At 37.7% G+C, this 22,748-nt stretch overlaps 1 protein-coding gene across 11 annotated transcripts in view; it reads left to right on the plus strand.

The window, feature by feature from the left end:
- SEMA5A (semaphorin 5A) overlaps positions 1–22,748 on the plus strand; it is an 844,194-nt gene that overhangs the window by 258,271 nt on the left and 563,175 nt on the right. The gene's annotated exons all lie outside the window — the stretch shown is intronic.

Here is a 22,748-nt window from a genome sequence, read left to right on the forward strand (position 1 = left end):
TATTGTGGGTGAAAATTTTAAGTGGCCAAAACTGCAGAGGACAGATTCTGCTGGTGAATGACAGATGATGGTGTTAACCTTCCCAGTGACCAAGAATGAACACAGTTCAAAGGAAAAATGAGAGTTTGCTTTCAGCCATGTTGTGCTTAATGGCCAGGCCTAACGTTGTACACTAAGAAACATGTACTCAGTTTTGTTTAGAGTATTAAAGAGGTAGAAGAAAAAGACTTTTTTTTCACATATTAAATCAATTTTTACATGCCTTCTTTTCAGAGAGTAAGCTTAATTACGAGGTTTGTCATCATCTGTGGTCTATTTGTTAGACTGGCAGTAATTTAATACTAAAGAAAGTGTAATTTGTTAGCTTTTTCTGTATGTAAGGGTTTGTGCAGCATTTTTTCCCAGTATTTGTTCTCTTTTTAACATTTATCCTGGTGGTAGAATTGCATTTTCATTAGATTGAAAATGTCCAACAGGTTTGTTCTTGTCTCAGCTGAACTTTAAGAATGAACCTAATAACTTAAAATTATAGCAAGTTTTCCAAAATATTTGTCTCCCCCTGATGGTACACAAAGAAAGCAGACATATCGTCTAGCTCTATTCCTGACTAGCATAGAAAAGAGCACAATCTAAAAGTTTTCTGTCCCAGTCATCCCTATTTATCCCATACTAATGTCTGTTACAGAAAGACATATTTGATTTGCCCATAATCTTCCCATGTCCTGAAATGAAAAATGCATAGCTCTAATTTTCTCGGGAAGCTCCATGAGGAAGAAGAACTTTAAATTTCTTCATTATAACTGATTTGAGATTGATGTTACTGGGTTTTGTAATTTACTACAAGCCTTAGCCCATTGCCTCTGTGGTGTCACGGAACAGTTACCAGTTCAGCTATAGCAATTTTTGTTTGTTTGTTTGCATTTATTAATTAGAAAATAATTGCATTGGCGGTTTAAAAAAAAAAAAAACAAAAAAAACCCTTAGTTTTGGAGTACGTAGTTGACTTGCTAATGCCAATTAGCATAAACAGAAACCACCCTAAGGTTTGCTATAAACTCAGGTGTTCTTGCAAAAGAAAGGACTCTGATATAGTCTGTGTTCTGTTTAAGTTTCAGTGAACTGAAACGTGGAAGTTACCTGCCTTGAGTCAAGAGTTTTGCAGGACCTTGTCAATAACTGTACCTAGAGAAGAAAGTACTTTAGTTCTTCTAAGGGTTTGTTTCATTAATGTAGGAAAGAGCAATGTGAAATATTTTTATGCATTTTTCTAATTGTTGAATGGATGAAATATTTATATTAATAAAATTCTAATAAATGAGGAGCAGGAATGGGAAAACTTGTTTATTCATCAGTGGTGGTTCTGCTTCAACCAAATGTTTGGTTTTATTGTTGTAGATATATATCTTTTATTACTAGAATTATTTATTATTGAATGAAGGAGAAACTATTAAGCCTTGTTACTACAATTTTCCCATCTTTACTGGTTGTAGTGAAACTAAGCTTAGGCGGTAAAACCTTTTATTCTGAGTATCTCAGATCACTTGGAAAGCTAAATAATCTCAGGAAAAGTTGTAATGATAGTGGTAGTAACCTGCCCTGTCTACCAGATATCCGGTCTAGAGCAAAAGATATTGTGAGACAGACTGTCACCAAGTGAGTTAAAGGTGTAGCTGAGAATAGATTTTCAGACTTAAAATGCACAGTTCTCTGTTTCAACCATTAGATGATAGCTTTAATCTAAAAAGAGACTACAGGTTTCTTATCTTCAGTGAGGAGATGATGGGAAATCTTTGAATGGCATCAGTTGCCACAGGCCTTCTGCAGCTGTATAGTTCAGAATCTGTGGTCTGTAAAGTCAAGGCTTGTGTCTTGGAACCTCTTTCAACTCTGCCGATTCTTTGGTTTTAGAACTGTTTTTCAGTGAGGGGGTAAGGGAAGGAAAACAGCCACTGTTTTTATAATGCTTAGGAAAGTAAGTCTTGCACCTGTTTGCTAGGGGACTGGATTTTATGTCATAGGAGAACCTACCTCTTCTCTTTTCCAATCAGCAACCAGGCTATGAGACTGCAGGATAGCCAATTCTAATCTGTTTAGCTGTTCTTATGTTGCAGCTTTTACCATATTCATGGCTGTTGTCTGTGTCCACCTAATGATTTATACCACATCATTTTTACTGAGCAGTTTTCCTTCCTTTTAGTTTGGTTGTATTGCTCTTACTCCATAATATCACAGCAGGCAGCTACTGCCTGTGTTCTGCTTTTAGCATGTTTCTCAACAGTTGGTTCCTTGGTTTTATCTGTCTTAGAGCAGAAATCAACCAGAACACTTGAATATTTTTATCAGGACTCAGTTCAGCATTCCCTGCAATTATTGCAAATGTAGCATCGTATAAAATAATAATAGTAATAAATCTTTTGATGCATATAAATATTCCAAAGAGAGATTAACATGATGATGTTTTAAGGATGTGTTTCTCTGAAGTGCACTCAGTACAGGAAAATAGATGGCCAGAGATTTAGAACTGAAAGCATTTATACTGAATATAGAAAATGATAAATCGTTACAATATAGGAGAATTAGAGCACAGAGACACCAAAGGGTCAAAAAGATGAAGCTTGAAATCAAAATCTGGAGCCATAAGGACCTGTGAAAGTCTTCATGTTAATCAAAGTTTGTAAATAATGCTTGAAATTGTCATGTAAGACATAGGACTGTCACAGCCAAATTTAAGAGCAGCTAAAATCTGGTAATAGAAAGCTTAAGTGGATCACAAACTAAGTATTACAGTCATGTATTCAGGTGATCTATGCACTAGAGAAGGAACTACGGAATTCTGTGGACTGTGCTAATATGGCTCAGAGGACAAATATCTTCAGATTTTACAGCGTACTCAGATAAGCTGTACATTTGCTTCAGAAAATGCTTCATTTCCCCTGAGAAGCATAATCTCAGTTGAATTTGCCTCAGGCCAGTAATAAAAAATAACTTTTTTAAGAATTATTGCTAGAATAAGAAATCTAGTTTGAGGCTGAAGTTGGGTGACATACTTTATGTATATTTGTCTGTGTTCTCATTTCAGTCATGGTAACATATGCATTAATTTCTGTTTTTCTAACGGGAGACTGGTAAAGTGTATGTACTTCCCATATACCAAAAGAAAGAATATTGGGGTTTGCTGTGGAATAAAAAAAAAGGAGAATTTTGTTTGTTTCTTAGAAATAGTTGCTAGTGTCATGTTGTCATTGTTGTTGTTATTATTATTATTTATTTTTTATTCTATGTTCCAGAAGTGTGCTGAATACACTTTGGGAAGAAAAATCTATATTCTAAAGTTTCTTTTATGACACAAAACAAAAAAAAGTCTTGGAAAAACAAATGTCAGAAATGTTTTCTTTCATTAAGTTTTTAATGGGGATTTGAAGATGGAAGATTTTCAGAAGTACTTTGCCCATCAGAAAGAACAGCCTGCCTTTAAAATATTTGCCATCTCACAACATAAACTCAAAATGCCTAGTCTAGAGAAAAGGGACCAGAAAATAGGATTTTTGTTATGCATTTTTATGTTTTGTTTTTTTTTTAAGTTTCCATTTGACCTCTTTGAGTTAAAGAAAAAAAAATAATGCATCATTTGTTGGAAATCCAGAAAACATATTCTCACACGTATGAGATACAAAAATATTGTACTTTTTATATAACATTTGCCTACTTTATGATAAGTCCCTTTTCCAATCTTTTCATCTGATAATATTGTAAACTCCACTGAGCTCTACTGTGAGGGTGGTGAGGTACTGGAATGGGTTGCCTAAGGAAGTCGTGAATCCCTGGCAGTGTTCAAGGCCAGGTTGGAGGGAGTCTTGGGTGACACTGTGTGTGACATGGAGTGTCCCTGCCCATGGCAGGGGGGTTGGAGCTTGATTATCTTAAGGGACTTTCCAATGCTAAGTATTCTATGATGCTATGATTCTATCAGCCTGAGCTGGTTTTTGTATGTTTTAAAAGTTTAGCAAAGTAAAGCCTGTCTTCTTTTGATGCTTCACATGCTACTGCAATTATAAGCAGTACCAAGTAATTAAAGAGGGTAAAACAAACAAAAAAAAAAAATCAAAATTACAAGGAATAGTTTCAGAAAATGCTAACACATTTATTAATATGGTGCTCAACTTTTTCACTAAAATGAGTTATCAACCTGGCATTCCCAGAATCATAGAATCAGCCAGGTTGGAAAAGACCTTTAAGATCATCCAGTCCAACCATTCCCCTAGCACTTCCGAGGCCACCACTAACCCATGGCACTGAGGGCCTTATCTACACCGTGTGTGAACACTTCCAGGGACCGTGACTCTACCACTGCCCTGGGCAGCCTGTTCTAATGCTTGACCACCCTCTGGGTAAGGAATTGTTTTTCATCTCCATCTGCACCTCCCCTGAGGTTTACAGCTTGCTAAACCACAAGTTGTTTGCTTTCTTGCTTGAAACAGAGCAAGTATCCATGTAAAGCCCATCACACTTGTGCTCCTGGCCCTGTGCCAGCTCAGGCATCAGGTGCTGATCAATGAGTATATAGGTTAGCACACATGTAGCTTGGGGCTAGCCACTACATGTCTTTAAATTTTTAGCAGTAGGACTGATAAGTGGCAGGAGAAGAGGAAGTGAGAGAAGGAAAAAAGTTAAAATGATTGAAGTATAAACTTAGAGGAAATCAGACTTCATTAGTTCCTGTGCTTATAGATCTACTTATTTTGTATGTGTAGTGTAGTTTTATTTGATACATAAGTAACATTTCCATGAAATCAGAACTGACATAAACAGGAAGAACTGTGGAAAAAAAAAAAAAAAAGACAACCAACCACAAAACACCAAACCCAGAGATTTTGGCAGACTTAGGGAATGTGTAATTTTTTTGAAATCAAAATGTATTTTTTTGGAATTTAAGATTTTTTCTGGGAGGATGTTTCTTCCTGTCCTCCATCCAGCGATCATGGTAGTAGGATAGCTTAAGATAAGCTGTAAGCCAAAAGAGTTGTGGAGTTGTGCAACAGGGAAAATGTAGATTCAGTTTTAGTATTTAAGGTGTTTAGTATTTAAGTATTTAAGGTGTTTCAGCAAGGTGTTTCCAGTAGAAAATAAAAGGCAGTCAAGGTATTCAAGCAAACTAATCTCAGAAGAGATGACTGTTACAGCTGAGGATGAAGCTAGTTGAAATCACACTTTTTGTTTTATATATTGCAAGTAATATGGTTTCTCCACCACTGGTGTTATCTTCAAAGCTGAGCTTATTTTGAATACCTGACACCATTGGATCGATGACTGAAGTCATGGAAAGCTCATTATAATTTAATCTACAATTTTTCAAAGTCTATTCCATTACAAAGATGTATCTTTGCAAGTATTCAAACCCCTTAATTTTACTTTTATTAAAGGATATGGCAAGTGGTGGAAGTGAGATGAGCCCTGGAAAGTGTTCCAAAGAAAGGCAAAAGGTTGGGATTCTGATAAATCAGGGAAGGCAGGGTTCTAGTGTATCAAGGGCTAATACATAAATTATAAATACACTGGGATTTCTGTGCACTCTGTATTGTAATATACTGATTTTTAAGGAAATATGAAGTCAGTTAAAGGAATTAATTTCTATCCAGGGCATTGTTAAATGTAACTTCTTGCACGAAATTTTTGAGGCTTAAGTCTTAAAGAAATCCCACACCACTAGAATTGCGCAGGATATCAGGATGAACTAAAATTATAATAGAAAAATAGGTTAACATAGTAAACCACATTTTAAAGTTTTAGGTCTTTTTCTGGGTATTAACAGTCAGCTTGAGAGCTGTGCTTTGGGCATTCTACTTATTTCTGTACTGTCCTTTAACAATAACCAGGGACAACATTTTTGGTCTAGAATGGCATTTCCAGTTTTGCTCTCTGTAAGTGCATGTTGAATCAGTTTACAACAAATTGTCCCTCTGATTTATTTTGTTCCTTTTAGGTTTAGCCACCGTAGTTAAAATGCTACAGTGCAAACACAGTAATTGTGTTTACACATTTATACCAGAAAGGGTGCTTACACATAGACCTGAGGGTTAAGATGAAGTAGAGCTTTGTTCAGCACTCTTCACTTCAACATCAGTAAATGGAGGGATAGATGGAGCCTGAATAAGTATTATGCACTGTTGCCATTGTAGCTCTACTACTGCAGCAACCATTGAAGAGTACAAGATGGATTTGTCAGCTGATCTAATTGGCAGTAGTCCTTACCTGTCCGAGTGCAGTTAAATGGTATTCTGTCCAAATTAATGATGTTTATCTGACGGCTTTTGTTTTCACTTAGGCTCAGAGCATTATAGTAATTTTTAGTTTATTAGGCAGTGGTAGGATTCTGCTATTGATTGAAAATAGTGTCAGGCAGCCTTATTCTTACACAAGTTATATCAGGTTGGAAAATAATTTGAAAAAGTTTTGGAATATTTATTGATGGAGTTATTAAAACTACCTGGTGTTTTTTTTTTCTCCTGGGTTAATTCTCTTGTCCCTTCCACATTAAATTGTTGGCTTAGAAGACTTCTGCTCTAATACTACAGCCACCAAATAAAAGGCATTAAGTTATTCAAAGCCTCTGACATTCATCATGAAGAAACATGTTCACAAGCCTTACAAGAGACAAACATACATTTTCATTGTGTTTGTTTATTTCTAACTTACTTTGTATCTTCAAGAAATTGTGACTCTGTATTGCAGCAATCTGAAATAATAATATTTAGTCCTGAATACACCAGAAGGCGGGATTGTATTCTTCATGTCTGAGAATATAAACTCATGCACTGAACTCATTTACCAACATACACAGTGATTTGTTGTTGCAGCTTAGAGGTAGGATGTTGTTTCACAGTCCCCCTGTCAGGACCCCTCATGGTACTTGAAAGCAGCATAGAATCATAGACTGATTTAGGCTGGAAGGGACCTTAAAGATCACCTAGTTCCAACCTCCTTGCCATGGGGAGAAACACTTTTCACTAGACCAGGTTGCTCAAAGCCCTGTCCAACCTGGCCTTGAACACTGCCAGGGATGGGGCAGCCACAGCTTCTCTGGGCAACCTGCGCCAGTGCCTCACCACCCTCACAGTAAAGAATTTATTCCTAAAATCTGATCTCAATTGCCCTTCTTTCAGCTTAAAGCCATGTCCTATCACTACATACCCTTGTAAAAATTTCCTCTCCAGATTTCTCATAGGCTGCCTTTAGGTACTACAGGGCTGCTCTGAGGTCTCTCCCTGAGCCTTCCCTTCTCCAGGCTGAAAAAGTCCAACTCTTTCAGTCTGTCTTCACAGGAGAGTTGCTCCAGCCCTTTGATCATCTTCATGGACCTCCTCTAGACTTGCTTCAACAGCTCCATGTCCCTTGTGTTGGGTGCTCCAGAGCTGAATGCAGTACTGCAGGTGGGGTATCATGAGAGAGGAGTAGAAGGGGAGAATCACCTCCCTCGACCTGCTGGCCATGCTGCTTTTGATCATCATGTAGTATGTTTCTTTTCTGCCAGAGAAATGCAACAGAAAGTAAAAGTATTAAGCGTACGTATTCCAGAACAGAGTTTTTCCTACTTCAACAATACTTATTAGATCATCTGAAATATCAGAAAAGTGAATGAATTTGAAGTCATAAACATAGGCCTTTTTGTTTATGTTATGAAAGTCTCAAACTTTTTTACTTGCGACAATTTCTAGCATGAGAAATCAGGTATTTACTACACTGTGAAGACAAAGGAGTTGATTTATCTTTCCTTTGAAATTGGTGAAACCACTAAGTAGACAGGGAGTGGTCCAGAAATAGGTCAGTCCCAAAACGCAGTTCTTGGTTTGCTTTGCCAGAGAGGCTCTAGGAGGAGAAAATCAGCTGTAGACTATACCTTTATTTTTCAGCTCTGTGATACAGAAGAAGGTCAGACTCACTTTGATCCTTTTGGGCTTTGTGGAAAAGAGGTGGTAGATTAGACATGCTAACTCTGCTAGGAATTTACTTATATTTAAAATTAAGGGAGTTGACCAGGTCCTCAGCAAACACAAACTGATGAAACCCTCTAGGATGCATGAGAAAAAATGCAAGTTATAGCTTGACATATCAATATCCAAATTGTGAATATTTATGCAGAATAAGACAGGACTAGATGATCCTAAATGCATTCATGGTCCCTAGCTCAGAGTACCCTCACTGCCAGCTCTGTATGCAGTTCATCCTGCAGCACGGGGGGCCAGGCATTTCTTCCACTATATGCCAGCTAGAAGGCTGCATAAGGATTGAGGAGAAGCAGGCTGTGTCAAAGAGAGAATCTTTCATTTCCTTATGAATTAGAGAGAAAAAGGAAACTATTTGCCAGTTATGCAGGCTGGATTATCAGGAGCCAGGTCAGATACAAGATGATTACGTGGCCAACATCTGGACAGTGCTCAACACGAGACTCTTCGTGTGTTTCCTTCTTTACTCACAAGCAACCCCACTTTTCGTACATGAAGGTCATTTATGAAGGTAGTGGCAGATTCCGAGATGATTTATAACAGGCCATTTATGTGTCAGCGCTTGTGGGGACATTGTATATGGCTCAGATCTGCATGTGGGAGCTCAGATAGTGTTCAATTTACTGTTCTGGTAATATCATACTACTATGGATGTACCTTTTACGAGCAAAAATTTCATTTCCCACAGCTGAGTTTATTCTGTCCCCATCCCAATCAACACAACCTACGTGAAAAACATGGAAGTTAGTCAGTAGACCCACATCTCTCAATGCTGCCTGACTTAGCTAAGTCTTTCCACAACCTTGAATGACATCAGCCAGCAGAACTCCAGCAAGTGTATCTGGCTGTTTTTCTATCTGGAAAACCAAGACCTATAATCCTGCTTTAATCTGGAATGAAATATGTTCACTCTGTTTAAAGCATGAAAAGAGATTCAGTCAGAAGTTTCAAAATTTTTCAGGCAGTTGCTCACAAAACTAGAAGTATACTATATGCTTTCACATAGAAGCACATAACCCTTTTTGCAAATTCACTAAGCTCCCTGTTAAAAATAGTTAATTTATGTGCCCTATCGCTTGTTGAAAAGCTGATCCAGAATCCCCATTCACATATTGAAGCATTTGTGTGAGATAGCTTGGCATCATGAATATTTTGTTAAAGAGGTTTTAAAGAACTGTCGTGGTTTAAACCCAGGACAAGAATTTAGGAAAAAAAGTAATATCAGTGCATATAATCTTGTTCTGAAATGGAGGGCTAAGGGGAATATTAGACATATAGTTAAATCTAGCCTCAGCAATTTCGTACAAAGTATAAGAATGATCCATTACACAGAAAGCAAGAAAAAGAGCAAGTGATGGATTATAGGAATTAATCCATTGAAAACCTTGCTGGGGATCATATAAATGTAATTAAAAAAAAGTAAAGAATGCATTATCATTTGGTGGTTTTAGTTGGGGAAAATGTTTTCACTTTTCACAATATGAAATGCCTTTACTATAAAGTCAGAACTGACTTTCCATGGTAATCCCAAAATGTCAAGTAAAACTAGCTTATGTTACCTTAAAATTCATAGGAAAAATAATATGTGTGAGCAGAATTTCCTGTTTTGTGAGGGGCAGGTAGGGTGAAATGTGGAGAAGAAAGCAAAATTTAAAACATGAGAGTGCAAGATTTAGAAAAGTCACAGAAGAGCTTTGCCTGAAACAGTCAGACAAGTAGAGATGAAAATGGACTGTCAATCTTTCGAATTTGATAAGGTAAACATCCTTGATTCTTTGGAGGAAATTTATTGATGAGTTTAGTTCTTAGAACTGCATTCTGCCTGCAATATCAGCCTGATACAGAGCGCTTTCCTGGAAGTAGATGGTATTTTAGATACAGTGCTTCTAGTGCTGTTGAATATGTTTGACCACAGGTCCCAACACAGACCATGTTGGACACGCTTCATTGTGAAAACGGACTCCTTATTCCTCTCTTCCATTTCCCATCTTTTAAGCAGTTAATTATCTGTGAAAGGATAATAGCTCATCTCTTAGCTTGTGACTGCAAGTTTCCCTAAGAGACTTTGAGAGACATTGTGAAAGGTCTTCTTGAATTCAGGGTAAACTGTATCAAGTCACCTCCTGTATCCATGCTTATTGACTCCTTCAGAGACTGATAGGTTCGTAGCTTCCTTTTATAAAAAATCAGGGTATATGATTTTGTTCTCCAGTAGATCATATTTGTTCATGTGTCCACTAATTTCATGCTTTACCACGATTTCCCTTGATTCGCCCAGTTCAGATGCCATGCTCATTGTTTTATAGTTCCCCTGAACTTCCTGAAGTATTTTTAAAAATGGTGCCACATTTACATCTTCCCATCTTCCAGGCCTCAGATGGGAAGGTAGTTTTAAACAGAAAGCTGTGTGCCCCTAATACCAGTTTACTTATTTCTGTTTCCTTAGTTACATTGTTTGGTGACATTTTTTTGTTTGTTTTGTCTATTTATTTGTTCCATATTCACTTCAACTAACACAGCCTTTTGTGGTCTGGCCATTTCTAAATGCCCCTTGTAGCCTTCATAATATTTTTGGCCTATAGACTCTGTGGCAATCTTTCTGTCCCCGATGTGTTTGAAATAGGATTGAGTTTGAGTTTCAGAGGTCCTCCTTGAGATCTTTTCTGCCTGTCTTAATGTGGTTTTACATTTAATATGCCAGATTTCATGACTTTTGCTGTTCATTTTTTTGTTCGTACACAACTTTAGTTTTTTGAAGAGTGTCTTTGTGCTTTTAATGACCTTTCTTCCCCTACTTATAATTCTGTTGATTTCTTTTTTGCCCTTCAGATTTCTCAATTGACAGCAAGCATTTGCTCTCTGCCTCCAATACAGTGCCCATGATGAGCTTCCTTCCTGTAGCACTCTGCTAGTTTATATATCTGATTCAGGTCCCCAGCAGTTATTTTGAGCTCAGCTGTCTTCTTTGTTCATTTGTGCTGCAGAGAACAGGTCAGGGACTAGTCCCTTAATACTTTTGAGTGGAGTCACCTCTCAAGAGAGCAGAAAGCAGCAAATAAAATTCTTCTATGTTTCTTTGAAAAAAACCCCAAATATTTGGCCAAAACACAGTCCTTTTTGCCACTGTATTTGTATTTCTTACTCTTGAACACATAAACCAGTAACCTAGTCTCAGTCAAGGCTAAAAGGTGAGTCTCTGAAGGACTTTTTAAAGCTGCTTAACCGGGCTATAGCTTTATTACATTTTATTACCCCTAATATCACACCTGCCCAGCACTTGCACCTTGGTAAGCTAATGGTGGCTACCAGAAGTGAAGCAAGAGGACTCGGAATCCATGATCTTTGAAAGTAATGGAGAAAATACATGACTGGGTTTCTGTAGCACTTCAAAATCATGTTATACTTTGTATGGAGTCACAAACTGACACACAGGTGTCAGTTTTAGTGCTTGCTTCCAAGAAGCACTGAAGTCTATTTAGTCTTCCTCTGATTTCAGGGGTGCCTGGGTCAGTCTCAGACGTTCTGTCATTCTGACTGCATTCATAAACGGATTCCCAATTAGTTCATGTTGCCATCAGAAACATTTTTTATTAATTCAATGAAAAGTGCTTTTGCATGTTGGCTGGTTTGATTGTCTTTTTAGGCATCATCTTTTTCTCTTTACACAGTTCAATGAGTAGAACCAAGATTTTTTTTCAAATCTCGCTTAATACTGTAAAATTGTCACATACCAACATCTCATAAAAAAGATGTCTGTGAAGCTTTAAAGTTGCCATATTCTTTTAGTGAAATGCTATTAAAGGCTGTGGGAGTATGAACAGTCCCTGATGAATTCACTTCCCAACTCTGTAAATGCACAAAATCAAGTACTTACTCATTGGAATAAGGAATGTGATTAAAAAAATAAAAAAGCTCCAAACCCCACAGCTGGAGCACAGATGCCTACAAGCATAACTTTGATGCTTCACAGATGATTTTGAGTACAAAGCAGTTCCAATTGATTCCTTCCCTACTTTTTCCCTGGAAAAAATGTTAAGTGCTCTGTGGTTTGTTTGTTGGTTTTTTTTTTTTGTTTTTTTTTTTAGGAAGTGGTGAAGAGATTACACAAGTTCATAAAGAAAAGGTTTTCATAAATGGATACATGCTTATTCGATTCCATTAATTAAAGTTAACAAACTGTGTCTGTGTATTTTTCAGTGTACAGTACAAACACAGTATCATTTTCAGGGCTTTTCTGGATGTGAGGTTTGAAAGATGTATGAAGAAGTGGTACAGTTATGCTGTGACAGAAAACTCGAATGTTTAAATCTGCAGAGTTTATACTATGTCAGAAGACTTTTTTTTAGACTCAAAAAAGCAGATAGACCTTTAAATGCCATCTCTAAACTTTCCAATTAAAATCTAACAGTGGAGTCCAACTTCCAGTTAGTGTTGAAGTTACAGAAGGTATGTCTCCATATATATCAGTATTTCTGTGATGTATTTTGGGTTATAAAAAGGTATTTTTAAATGTGTGTATGCTCAGGACGTACACGATAGATGAACATATTGTAAGCTTTTAGTAAGAATCAGGAGCACAGCCATATCAGGAGTGAAAAACAGACACCTGTGTCCTGGGGAGCAGCTTAGTCCAGTTTTGTCTGGGTGGCTGCCTGAGCTAGAGGATACTGAAGGTGAAGGCTATGAGACTGATTGCAAAATGTTTGAAAGGATATTTTAAGCTTTGACTTGACTGAATCACTGTAATTCATGCTGGGGTCAGGCTGTTTGCAGAATCCACATTTGTACAGGTTTTCTGAAAGTCATTTTGTTGTGGAGAGGTGATTTAGAAAAAGAATGACTTTACCTGTTTCAGTTAGTGGCTTAGTTCATGGTATTTTTCTCATTTTTCTTATTTTGAATAATACCAATTATTGAATGAGCTTGGGATTGTTTCATTCATCAAAAGCAGCAAAGCATCAATGGCTTCCATGAATGAATGCCAATAAAATTTGCATCTCAGTCACCGTAAAGCCTGTACAGTCCAACTATAATTTAAAGCATTGCATAACAGGACTTTGAATCATTATATTGGCAGTATTCCAGGTTACACAGGCAGATGAGACAAAAGACAGCATTAGGAAACATAAAGGTTTCATTGAATAGCTTGTTTAATAACAATGCTTTTATTTTCAGATTGGAAACTGAGGAGAAATAACTGTAATGCCTGTTTTACTGGAAGGGCATCTTCCTGACTTTCTGAATTATGATGTCCTCATTTTCTTACCTTTAAACTATGTCTAGGACAGAACAGTACACATTCAAAGATTTAAAGTATTGTAATTAATCATAAAATATTCCAGACTTAGAGGAAAGAATTCTCAACACATTTTTTAAATTCAAAACATTTTTTAAACAGCTTCAAGATTACAAATAAATCTGGAGGATGTGTATCGGTGAGGGAAATGCAAATGAAACAGCTGACAGTGTATAATGAATAAAGTTTTACCTATACTAGCACATTCTACAGCTTCATAGTTTACCACTGGTTATGTTGCTGTAAGGTCTTGAACTAAGGAAACTAGAGCTGAACTGTGCTGGGACTTCTATTAATATTCTTTGCTTCCCACTACCTATAATCTTTAACTTCCCGGGCAGGGTTTTTTTTTGATTGTAATGATCATGGCATGCTGGGTCTTCACAACATAAATGAGGCAAGCAATCTCATGCTTTTTGGAAAAAAAGAGAAGAAAGGAAGGACAATTTTCACTCACACTGCCTAAGCCTTTGATGGGATTGGTTTTTAGTAAGAGTTGGAGCAGAACTTTCCTTCCTCCCTCCACTAATACAAGGGCTGATGGCTGGCTGTGTGCAGATGATGGAATTGCTCTGCCTAATGCAGGCCTCATGCTTATGCTTCACCTTATGATTTATTATCCTTAACTTGATGCTGATGAGGATTCCTTTCTGTCACCAAGGAGGCCAGGATGTTCATAGGTCTCTGCTGATAATCACATTATGCCTTTGTTTCGGCTGAGATAATTTTCTTCCTAGTAGCTGGTGCAGTGCTCTGTTTTGGCTTTAGTCTGAGAACAATGCTGATAACACAACAATGTTTTAGTTGTTGCTCAGTAGGACTTACTCTGTTCAAGGACTTTTCAGTCTCATGCTCGGCCAGTGAGGAGGGACACAAGAAACCGGTAGGAAGCAGAGACAGGACACCTGACCCAAACTAGCCAAAGGGGTATTCCATACCACAGCACGTCATGCCCAGTATATAAACTGGGGGGAGTTACCCAGAAGGGACCGATTGCTGCTCAAGGATGGCTGAGTGAATGAGCAGATACGTGGCACTTAGTTGCCAGCTGGGTTAAACCATGACAACATGATTTCAAAGACAGTTTAGATATGGAGGACACTTTCATTTAAGAGAAAAAGCCTTCAACGAGGTCAGGATGATAGTTGCTACGTCTTTATTATTAGTTCTTCCAAAGGCCACCTTTAAGTCTCTGAGATAATTATTTGCTCCCTCTTTTCTGAAGACTTAAGACATTTTTTAGTACTGAGCTGAAGAGATTAATTTGCAAAGCAAAAATCATCTTTAAAATCTTTCTGGAGGATAAACAGAAAAATGCACCATAGTTCTTTTTCTCCTGTAAATTGAAAAGAATGCTTTCCATTTTCTCATTCTGTATTCTGAGTCCATATGTTTTTTTTTAACAATTGTCTTTGCCAGTACTCACTACTAGAATTACATCTATAGCAAACAGCAGACAGAAAATTAACCAATATTGTTATGAGTTCAGGTTCTTTATATTATTAATGCATATGAGTATTCATACTTTTCCTCAAACTTAACTTTTCTCCCTCACCACCACCACCCCCCCCCCCCCCCCACCACCACCCACACCCACACCCGCACACACTTCCCCAGCGTAAATACTGTTTCTTACATTTGGGATGGCTTCATGAAATGTGCAAATTTACTTATTTGCTCCTAAGGTTGCATTCCTTTGATGACCAGTAACTCGCCATCAGTAAGTTGTTTCTAGCCCCTGTGCTTCAAGTATTGTCCTCTGCTGTTCTTTCAATGCTTCTGATCCTTCTCAGTCCTGTGTTTTATTAATGGGTCTGTCTAATAGGTCATTCTACCCAAATTAACTACACGTTACAAATACCCATTAGTTCCAAAATATATATCACTACAGACATTACATCACACAATTATAAGAGCTGTTGAAAAGTTAAAACCAAGTAGGGAATAGAGATCTGGTAATTAGATAATTGCTTATTTAATGTAAAAACAAATCTTCAGGCAGACAAAGACAAGCACAAGGAAAGCCCAACCTGTCCCAAAGCCTGTGTTGTTAGCTTAATTCAAAACCTGTGGCCTGTTAAAACAGGAGTTACTCCCCCTTTACTGAGCTACAAAGCTAGGAAGCATGTTAGCGGTTTTGTTATGGGATACATTTCAGGTGGACCACCCATGCTGAAATGCAAGAATGGCTCCTCAGAAGATTTAATGATACTTGCCATACCCATGAAAGGAAAGCAAAACACACTGAGTTTTCAATAACTGGGTCTCAGTATTCACATCAATGTTTCAAAAATCTCATTTCAGCTAGGGATTGTGACAGCGACCTTGATTTGAAATAAGTTCCCAGTTTCTGGAACTCATGCAGTAGATTTCATATCCTCTGAATAGATTATCTATATCATGAGGTTCTTATTCTTAATGCTGGCTAGTAGTCTTATCCCATGAGCAAATATATCTGGTGGGTCGATACTGGTAGGGGAAGGCTGGCCGTTCTTATTTAACTGCTGATTAACAGGTAATTCCCTTGATTGAATGCAAGTGTTGTACATTCATATCTCGTTGTCTGTGATACCAGAAATAAGATGGTATACTATACTGGTAAAAACTACATCATCTTAACATTACATGTTGGTATTATTATCAAAAGCCCCTCCAAGCCAGATCCTTCCATTTATCACTCAATAAAAGTAGAATAAAACACACAGCTCTTCTCCTTATTGCTGTTCTTAAACTCCTGTGCCTAAAAATATATATTTTTTTTAAATTGATAATTTTCAGTATAGGAAAGGGATACATGGGACCTCATTAAAAGAGTCTCAAAGAAATCTGAATTTAGCATTCATGTAAATCCATGTGACCCCACAGCAAGGAATTGCTTTGTTTTGTTAGAAATGCATACAGTCTGTGCATCCAGTTGTCCTTCCTGCGATCAGTCGAAGAAAGAAGGGGATTTTTCAGGTAAAACACAACTTTAGGGTGGTATAATAATCACATCTAGAACTTTTATAGCATGAGATGTGGTTCCTCTATCTTGGCTTCCTCCTGTGTTAAGAACTGTTCTCTAAAGCTAAAGTAATGGGAGGAATGACGGGAATATAAGGTATTTGAGGATGTTATCTCATTTGACTTGAAATACTGAATGGTTTAACTTATTTTGTGTGTGGTTTAATGTCACCAAATCCTCTAAAATGTAATTTGCATTTTCTGTAAAGTTGTGTGTCTTTGAGATGTGAGCAGCCGTATGATTATAGATCCTGTGTTCTCGTGTTAGCATTTAGCTAACACTAGGTTTTTGGAACATTTCCATATAAAAGTGAAATGTCTGTTCACCTCTGAGCAGGATAAATCATGCCACCTTGACTGATTCTTTCCAGAGTCCCTGTTTAAAAACAAAAAACTTACCGTCATGCATCCGCTACAGATTCTTCCAAAGGAAACAAGTACTGAACTTTTCATTTCTTAAAATGAGATTTAACAAAGTACCTACATAGGTTTTGAAATGTTTTAGCTACATCAGCTGCAGTTTAAGGAACAATAGCTTCAAAGTTGTGACTTGTCACAGAGCTGTCCAAACATGAAGAGGCAGCTCTGCAATCTTAGGTGGCAAAACAGTTACAAAATAACAATTAAAGTTTGATTCCAAAACAGCATTTATTGAAAAACTCATTTAAGTGATATTTGATCTTAAGAGTAAGAAGGCAAGGTAATGATGCATAATTTTGTATACCTTAGAAAAATCTTTCATAAACATATGTGTTCCTCCTCTCTGAAATCCTTTTAGGCATCTCCCTCATGCCTCTCTACTGGTACACAAATACCTGGGTTGTTGAATCTCTTAGGTTTCATATACTGGGATAATTAACACAGAGTTCATGTTTCATTCAGTGTCTGCACAGTGATTGCATTTATAAACCAAGAATTAACTGCACAGGATGTGCGCCTCATCTTCTATACCCTGTCACTGCTACTAAAATATTTACTAAAACACACCTTGCTGAGAAACTACCCTCTTAAGATGTGCTAGAGACTGTGACCAAAATTAAGTCCCACATTACACACATTTTTGAATTACGGAACTAAAAATAGAATTTCCTGTGCTTTTTTAAAAACTGCAGCAATATGAGTACGTGAATTAGTTAGTGTTAAAAACACACAAAAAAAAACCCAAATCAACACGTTTGATCCTTCCCTTTAAGGCTCTGAGATTTTCTGCCCAGCAAAGATTATGGAGAATTGTATTCCGTCATCTTTGTTTCTTCCTTCTCCCTTGGGATCCTGTTGACTGTTTGAATCCTAACACTTTCATCACAAATTCTAACCAAACACCTGAAATTTCTTATCTGTGGAATTGCTTTGGCTGTTAATGCATTTATTTAATGTAGTCACATGAACATCTGTCCACAGACATTTAAAGTCAGCTCAGTGTCATTATCTTCTACCTCTCCGTGGTCTACACTGTGGGCTGAAGGGGAATCTCTGCTCTGGTGCTTGGGGCACCTCCTCTCATCCTTCTCAACTGACCTTCGTGTCTGCAGAGCTGCTTCTTTTACATGTTCTCTGCTCTCCAGGTGCTGTGTTGCTCCTGTGCAAAAACTTTTTCCCCTTCTTAACTCTGTTACCCCAGAGATGCTACCACCGTCACTGATGGGCTCTGCGTTCAGCAGTGGTGGTTACATCTTGTAGCCGGCTGGCATTGGCTCCATCGGACATGGGGGAAGCTTCTGGCAGCTTCTCACAGAAGCCATCCCTATAGTCCCCCAGCTGCCGAAACCTTGACACACAAACCCAATACAGGCTTCCCCAAATAGAGCTCCTTATATGAGCTTCTGTAACTTCCTAATCATCCTGACTCAAGCCAGCCAGCTCCAATAGTGTAGTGCTCAGCAAATTTGCCTTGAGAGTTTTGTTTGATAAGTCAGAACTTTTTATAAGTAGTCAAACGTTTCAAATGTAAAAGCCCTACGTGCATGCAAAGTATTTACTGTTTTCTACAAAAAAGGAATTTGCAATCTATAGGTATCACTTCTCTTTTCCAGTTACTAATGTCACTGGCATGAAAATACCAAAGAGCTGATGGTATGTTCACTGAGCTGCCAAAGCAAAGCCTGAATTATAAAGCCTACAGTGTAAGTCCAGGGCATCTATACTGACATTGAGCTAAAATTCAGTCCTGTGAGTTGACTTGTGTATTCCAGCTACGTTTACACAGTTACTGGCACTAAGTCCTCTCCACATTTCTAGGAATGTCTGAAATACAATATTTTGTATTACCCACTCCTTCCTTTTAGAATCATAGAAGAGAGTCATGAAATGGTTAGGGTTGGAAAGGACTTTAAGATTGTCTAGCTCCAACACCCTTGCCATGGGCAGGGGTGCCTCACACTAGAACATGTCACGGAAGGCTGTGTGCAACCTGGCCTTGAACACTGCCAAGGATGGAGCATTTACCACTTCTTTGGGCAACCAGTTCCATTGCCTCACCACCCTCACAGTAAAGAACTTCTTCCTTACATCTACCTGAACTTCTCATGTTTAAGTTTGAACCCATTACCCCTTGTTGGTACAGTTCCTGATGAAGAGTCCCTCTCCGGTATCCTTGTAGGCCCCCTTCAGATACTGGAAGGCTGCTATGAGGTCTCCACGCAGCCTTCTCTTCTCCAGGCTGAATAGCCCAAATTTTCTCAGCCTGTCCAATAATTTAATGTGGGTTTACATATTGCTTTGCTTGATAAACAAGCACAGCGTTACTACCCAGTGGTACTCTGCAGCTTCAGCATCCTGAAGGCATGGCCCACTGTTAAATTTTCCAATCTCTGACATGTAACTCAACTCTCATAACTTGTAGCTATTTATGTCCCTTTTCTGATTCATTGAAAAGAATTTTGGTAGATGACATATTCACTGACTTTTTTTTCTTCTACCCAATTTTATCAGTGTAATGTAAATCAGTCCTTGCTCATCTTTTTTTCTTCCTATTGTAAATTAGGTTATGTGAATTTTATGATAACAACTGGGGCAAAGCTAACATGTGGAATTTGATTTGGGACAAGACTGAGACAAGCATAGCCAAGTATAAAGGGAAGCTAAAGATCCCATATGTGCATTAACCTCTCATGAGTGTTGTGTTAAGAAAAAATATTGTTGTTTTACATTTTAACTTGTTGAAACTCATAAAATGCTCCATTTGAAATGTGCTTTGATTTAATTTTGCCAGGGAGTCATATTCTGTTCCTGGTCAGTTTATTTTCATTACTACAGTATTTTCTTTGCTTTTCCCTTTTTTTGTACAGTCTATATTTGTTTTCTTTATTTGTTTTCTTCATTAACCTTCTGGCTTGAATGTCTTTAGTAGTGCCACCTTTACCCTATATAGTGCTTTGCCTTTTTGCTGAGACTTCAAACAAGGTGTAAAATAAAAGGCCTTTAATCCTCTCCTAAGGAATTTCCCCAGAGGAGTGGAGCATAGGCTTCAGCATTTCTGGGCTGAAACACACAGGCTATTGTGAATTAAAACCTGATCTGATTAATCCTAGGGTCATGTAAGATACAAACAGCTCATATTTGAGGAGATGTAAAGGAAGTGCACAGTTATTCTTGCCTTTTTCTTCCTTATACTGGAAATAGAGAGCAATATAAAGCAGCATCCAATTAGGGTTTGGTTTTGTGGTTTTTTTTCCCAGAAACATCTGTGTTACCAGGAATTGGCTGGAGATCAAGAAAAAAGTGTTTTATTTGCAACCACAGAGTTCCAAAAATACTATATAGACAAATCAAATCCTTTGTAAATAAAGTTTATTTAAACCCAACAGTATTGAAAAAGCTAAAAATGAAGAGTGTTATGTGGGAGTAATGGATTTATAGGGAGTTTTTCAGGTTGCTGTGAATTAAATGGAAAATGTGAAATGGGAGATTCAGTTATGATTCTGAAAAATGCCAGACACCACTGGTGGATGCAAGGGCAGGATGCAGATTTGCCTAAACAGAGACATGTGTTGCTTTTTGAGAAGCAGTAGGGGATCTATAACATATGTGTGAAAGTAGAAGATAAATCAGAGGATGTGTGAGAGACCCATGTGCTTTAAGAGCAGTTTGGAAGTTAAGTGAGATAACTTTTGGCATTAAAAATGCCAACAGAGCCCTGCGTTTGGGCAGTTGATCCTATATTAAGGGTACAAGCTTTGAGAAGCTGATATTCGCTCATTAGAAAATTAAAGCTATTGTGTATTGATATTTCACTGTGCAGGTTCTGAATATAAGCACAAACCTATGAAAGTTTGTAGGTAATCTGAATTTACATTTATTAGCACAATATATCTATTTGTGTTTGTACTTTTCAGACAGGCAACCTGTAAAAAATTTATGCTATTATTCTGATTTTTTTTCTTATTTTTGTGGGGGGTTTTGCTCACAAAGCCAGGGGCTCTGGCAGATGAGTTACACTGATGCTTGCTATAGTGATTGAACCAGCTCAAGTGTTCCCTTTGCTGGAGGTCTTATTCTTCCATAGTGGAGTTGGCAGAAGCAAACATGTCAGCATCTTGGTTGTTGTGCTCGCTTGTCCAGGTGATTATAAGCTGTAACTGAAGATGGTTTTGTGCTTATACATTTGTCTGCAGCAGCAGTGATTGAAGTGTGGGCACACATGCACGTCTGTCAGCTCTGCTGTAACTTCTGCCCTGGGAAAAGGCAGATGTGTGCAGCGTGATAAAGTATTAAATCGTGCTTAAGTACATTTTCAGTTCAGTTATATTACTGTTCTCTTCAGCGTCTCTGGGTCAAGGCCTGAAAAAGAGGTTTGTAGCATAATTATATTTTTAACCTACCTGCTATACCCATTTTCCGTAGATGTTGTCCTCTCTTTTGACATCTAAATAGAGAAAAATTTTGCTTGAAAGCGATTTGGGGGATGGGTGTTGTGTTTGGTTTTCTTCTTTCACTTATTTACAGAAGTGTGGCGTTTGAGCTAGGAAGATGTCAGTGTTCACATACAGATTAACTTACCATTTTTGATTTCCCTTCTAGTAGGTAGGTAGAATTTCCTAATATTTGGAGGTTTTGGAGAAGACAGCAATCCATCTGGTACTTGAAATATCTCTAGCAGCTGTATTTTGCCACCTTCACTAGGCTTGCAAATCAATACTCAGATTCCCTACACTGTGGCTTCATTTTCAGGAGTACAGAGCATACCCTTTCTGCTATCAGAGGGTACAGATGATCAAAATCTTTAAATGTGTCTCATTTGTGTGGCTAAATCTATTTTCAATGGATTTAAATACTTGCATAGTTTATTGCATTTCAACAAGCAGTCCTGCTTTTCACTGCATCTCCTGGGTTTGGACTGGCAGCTCTGAATTAAAGTGCATGGCTCCTCATCTATTCAGTTTGTACCATTTCCATCACTTCCACATTTGTCATTTAGCAGCTGCTGTAACATTTAGAGTGTTATCTCAGGAGCGGTGACATTATAGGGTTTTTTCCCCTAGTGATTTGTATATCATTTAAATCATTCTATGAAATTATTTAATTCAAATCGTTCTTTGAATGAAAAATACAGTAAGAATATTAAAATAATAAGATTTGCTGAGCAATACCAGACTTCAGCTCTTTCCAACATTAGCTTTCTCAACTTTTGCTTCCATTTTTGTATAAGGCAGTTTATAGCTCTTCATAATTAACAGGGGGGAAAGAACCACTAACAAGAAGACAAGCTGCGATTGAGTGCTTGTTGACTAAATGACTTCACAAGCAGTAAATAATTTCATACTCTCAGGTCTCTTTTGATACCCTGCTGATTAGTAGTCATGGTTTTGCCCTCAGATTTTGAGCTTAAAATGTGAAAGTTCAGCCGAGCCTAAGATATTGTGTACAGGCTGATAAAAGGGTTATTTTAATATAAGGTTGCTCTGATGATATAGTAAATGACTATGGATAAATGAACAAGAATCTGAAAGTGTGCTCTATGGCTGGATATAAAGTAGTAATAACTTGTATTCTTTCTGCATTACTTGTTGGAGAGCCTTTCACACAGCTGATTTTCCAGGTCAAAATATTATGGAAGTAAATGTGTCCTCAGTATGTAAATTTCCAGAACTACTTTACTACTCTTCTTAATTTGATACTGCCTTGTGAAACAAACAAGCCATTTCTCTCCATAGTAGTACCACCCTGGGCCTTATCCTCAGCCCCATGATTACAGGCTGTGCAGCTTTTACTTTCTTTTCTTCTTGTTTCGCAATTACACAATCGTTTTAGCAGCCTGTGGAGTTAGTGATATGTGGTGGCAGACAAACCCAACTGAAACACATTTGCAGATTTTTCCCATTCCTAAGTTCAGGAAAAGGCATGTGGGTGAATCCAAGAATCAGGAATCTAAGGGTGAAATTGTTTCCAGGTCACAAAATAACCAAGTAACACTAGTGGTGTCAGTGAAAACTGAAGTCTCAGATTTGTTT

The sequence above is a fragment of the Pezoporus occidentalis genome, unplaced genomic scaffold (assembly GCF_034315485.1).
Source record: "Pezoporus occidentalis ecotype Australia unplaced genomic scaffold, CSIRO_AGI_Poc_V1 ctg15, whole genome shotgun sequence".
Classification (NCBI taxonomy): Eukaryota; Metazoa; Chordata; class Aves; order Psittaciformes; family Psittacidae; genus Pezoporus; species Pezoporus occidentalis.